Here is a 4,883-nt window from a genome sequence, read left to right as displayed (position 1 = left end):
TCTTAAGCTAGCAGTCAGTTCACATTCCAGATGCAAATTTCAACCAGCAGACAGATCACCTCAATCATAATTTATAACAGTCTCAAAAGTAATTAAAGAAAGGGAAGTTTTGCCGACCTTATGCCTGAAGGACTGACCCTCAGGACTATTGTGTGGTGTATGGGCATGATTAGAGTCACTCTCTCCCATCCGGGCCCCTCAAAACTTCTCAGTCTCCCAACATAAAAAGCAGCCCTTTCAGAGCATTAGAGGTTAATCTCTGTTCTCTCTGTCTTCCCAGAGAGAATGTGATAACCAAGATTTATGGCTTGGCGATCCTTAATGACCGCATAATTATCTCTGCTAACAGACTGTCAACAAAAGATGTCTAGTCTGCCATCTTCCTCCCCAGAAGTCCCCAAACTATGGTGTGCTTGTGACATTAATTTAAAATTAATTTGTGAACTCACACTTTCCCCCAGTAACAGCACTGATCGTACTATACTATTGTTGATATATTGTTGACATAGATGTTTCTGGTGTTTGATTTGAATCGGTAATAATGTATATTTATTTCTAATGTTATAAACTGCTTCAAGATTTATTTGTAACTGTGAACAGAATAAAGGTATATTTAAATAAATTAGTAAACATTCAAAGCCCTGTGTGTGTGTGTGTATGTGTACACACACACACACACACACACACACACACAGAGAGAGAGAGAGAGAGAGAGAGAGAGAGAGAGAGAGAGAGATCGATCCTGAAAATTAAACTTTACATTGTTATTCACCTCTCCGATTTGTTCATGAGTTTTTCTGTTCTTCATTGGTGTATATGTGAATTCTTTGAGAGTGTGGGATCCTAGTTATAATAATTGGTTGTCAAAAATGTGCTGCAATGTGTGCTAATGTGCAGCAGCCTCAGCCATCCTCATTGACAGCACAAGTTTTTTGCCATCCCTAACCAGCCTTCTGTCATAGCCATTAGCACATATTTCTGTAACATTCCACTATCTGCTCTTCTGTAATGGCCTCAATGAGTTGGTGTGCTTGGGGTTCAGAGAACCCTACATGCTGTTTCAAAGACACATCACTCCAGAGAGCCCATCAAAATTATATCTACTATCTATCATGTGGAGAAGGGGTGAAAATGTGTGAAGGTACAGAATATGTGCTATGAATTTTGCCAAACTAGGCTGAGACCACATGAAGGCCCATCTCCGGTATCATGGACTTGGCTTGATAAATAGGATGCACAGAGCCAGGGACCAGGGAGGGATCTGATGGATCTTCTTCTCACTGCAGTCCAACCTGATCCTACACCTCTAGAATTTGCTTGATAACTGGAGCACAACTTGCAATTAGATTACAATGTGTTCACGGTGTGCAAACACTGTGCACAATGATACAAAATCTGTATTTTACAAGTGAGTTCATTGGAAGGCACTGAAAGATTTGTGTTTTACACTGAAAGTGTGTATTTTACATTAGAAAGTGTACACAAAATGCATACAGTGGGACAGAGTAGGATGCAATGAGATGGTCATAGGTCTCATGAGATGGCTTATAGGAACTATGAGATGGTCATAGGTCCTGTCCATCCATTCTGAGTGCCAGCAAGACTGAAACAAGGTGGAATTAATTGCTCTGTCCATCCCTAAGCACAGGTCTGGTTCACATATAAAGCACTTGATAATTCAGGACCAAACTACAAGTAACTTGAGAGTTGTAAATATGATATCCATTATTATTATTTTAGTTAATAAAACAAGAGTACACATGGTAACTTCAATTTGGATTCAGACTAGAACATTATAATCCCAATCCAAATGGGGGAGGCAAATGAGTCCAGTGAATGAGCAGGCTGCCACACCTTATCTTTAAAAGCTTGGCAGATGTGCTGTGGAAACCTGTTTGGACACCTTCATTTTTTCTGTCCAGTTCTGAACTCCTTGCCTGGCTCCTAAACTGTGGCTCCTCTGTTTGCTTCTGGGCTTGTAGGACTACTTGCATGAATCAATATATCTTTCTTATTTACAAATAAGAGCCTCTGATTTCATGCTTTGGGGCAGGAGCCCTAAATCCTTTATGAATTCCTAGCTCTACATTATGATTTCCAAATGTGCTTTGCTCTACATTATGATTTCCAATCCAGAGCTCCCTCCCACAAGGGATTTGTATGCCTGGGCATACATATACAGCATAGTACAGGCAATTTAAAGCCCTATCAGCACTTTTGCATTTCAGAGTTAGAATTGCAAAACCTGAAGCATGCAGAGAAGGTCACATGTATTATCCATTCCACCAATATCCACACCAATAGTTTTACTCATCCATGGCATCACAACAGAACAATCCGAAGATGGAAAACTCAATTATACATTTATTCAGAAGTTGTTCTGCCTAAGCAAAGAGAAATCTCCACCAGATAGTGTTATATCCTTCTTACCAACAAAATAATAGTTGCTCACAACGTAATAAAATTGTACAGTTGTTTCAGTTTCCTAGTCCCACTCATCCACATCCATCACTTAAAGATACACACTTATTTTAAAAATCAGATGTATATCACAATCTCCAACTCCCATTGTTTTTAAAGTGCAGTTTAAGTTACAGTATATATATTCTCTCTGTGTTCCCTGGCAGACAGACAACTCCTTAATTTCACTTCCTCACTTAGGTTGGCCTATGTTTCTGGCATATCTAGGAACTTCAGCTGGCTTCCGGTGCTCCTTATTAAGCAAGTGCTTATAGTTTTCAGTTATAATAAATGCTGAAGAGAAGTCTCTTCAGTCCACTGATATAACAATATTATGCAATAGGTTTGTCAGGAAGGGATTTAATATTGGTGTGTATCTTAAAAACTAACAATAGCTCACAGTTACTTGGGATCATGAAGGTGGGAAGTTTCTACTGTACAATAGATGGCATTCTATTATTAAAGAGTTCTGAGTATGCCATCTTGCCTCCAGCAGTGACCCATAATTGATGCTTCAGACAAAGTGTCTATAATGCATGTGGACAATTGTTCAGATCTGACAATGGCAGAGCATTCCCTTCTGACCTTATGCCCTGACATCTAATGCTTTTACTATAGGCTTTCACTTAGAGGTGGCATTTGGTATTTTAAGAAAAAAGAAATTGCTGCAGTGACTGATTACTTCCAGAAAGCAAGTTACTATATAGGGAAGGCTAGAAATAGCCAATGCATTTAAGTTTCAATTTCTGTAATACTATGTATTTAACTGCAAATTATTACTTTAATGTGATCACTTTTGCCAGTTTCTTTGTTCATCAGACTTTGTGCACTTCTCATCTAGTAGTTTTCTTCCTATTTTATTTAACTGTACTGCATTCAGGAGATGCAGTGTGTGTGTGTGTGTGTGTGTGTGTGTGTGTGTGTGTGTGTAGTGGGAAAATTCAGTCGGTAGAGCATGAGACTCTTAATCTCAGGGTTGTGGGTTTGAGCCTTATATTAGGCAAATATATTCCTGCATTGCAGGGGGTTAGGCTAGATGATCATCTAGAGGCCACCTCAGCTAGGACACTAGGAGCTAGATTGTGAGCAGTTCTCCAGGTTGTTCTAACTTTTCTCCCCTCCCCTCAGGGTATATTAATCCTCAGATACTCCTGTGGTGGGGTCATCATGTATGTTTCCCCTTTACCTGTGAAATAGACAGACAGACAGACAGACAGATGAGTTGGTTGTATCCTGCTTATTTGAGCATATTTTCCTGCCTATTCAATCTGCCTATGGAAAGAAGAGACACTTCAATTTGGACAGCCAGTCCATTTCACTCCACTCAGTGTGAAGGACGCCAAAGCCTCAAACCACATTAAGAGTTCTCTACAGAATGTAATACTGGTAAAAGCTTAATTGATTTCCTTCAGGGAGCCATGCAACCAGTGAATGGCCAGCTTCCTCAAGGTGGCTTCTGGATGGCTTAGCTTAAAACAAGCAGCTGTGGCTTCAGTGAATCCCTTGATGCAATAACATAACCCAGGCACAAGGATCCCTGGGGATTTTGTTCCTCGGAATTTCTGTATCCATTATAAGGACCCAGCCTTGCTGCAAAATGACTTTTCCAGCAAGGATTGACACTCCCAGGGCTGCTGCTATTGAATGAAACTTACAGAAGCAGCAGCCTTTCTTGCTGTTTGAGCAGAAACAAGAAAGAAGTTGCAGCAGAGAGATCTGATACTGGAGCCAAGGCTGAGGTAATTACAAGCCAAGCCTGAACGATGGAGAAATTTGGGCTTGGCTGCCATTACCCCAGAGGCACTGGGCTAGTTAAGTTCATATCCTGAACATCCCAATTCTGAACTTCAGCTTTATCAGTACTTGAAATTCCTGGGCTGCACTTGTATCTGGGTATTCATTTCCTGAATCTAAATCTCACATTTCCCCAAGTGTTGCATACAGGTGTCAGAGATCAGATACCTCCTGACTGAGTGATGATAACCTTTCTTCCTTAGAATGTGGGAGGCTAGCAGCGTTGCTAACCTCAAATTCCCCAAGTTTAAGAAGACTCCCCCCACAAACAAGCTGGCTGCATATCAAAGCATTGTTTTGACAGATAAGGAGGGGGTTCTTCAACGTGTACAACATTTTAATAATGGATCAAAAAGATCTATAATAAATAGGCATGGATAAAAGTCTACAATCTATACAAATTTCATTTAGTCATTCGTTCATTCATTTCCTTTCTCTATATAAGGCCCACTCAACACCCATGTATGGGTCTCATCCCCTAGCCACATATTTTAAAACCCTGCTTGCTCTTCCCCAGCCTGTGTCAATACCTTGAGGCTAGTTGGTTACCATATATCAAGTATTTCAGCAGGACTAGACTGGGGCTTCAGAATAAGATACCAGATTTGTAGAGGACACTAAAATTGGAG

The sequence above is a fragment of the Podarcis muralis genome, chromosome 8 (genome assembly GCF_964188315.1).
Source record: "Podarcis muralis chromosome 8, rPodMur119.hap1.1, whole genome shotgun sequence".
In the NCBI taxonomy this organism is placed as follows: domain Eukaryota; kingdom Metazoa; phylum Chordata; class Lepidosauria; order Squamata; family Lacertidae; genus Podarcis; species Podarcis muralis.
Note: the sequence above shows the minus strand (reverse complement) of the source record.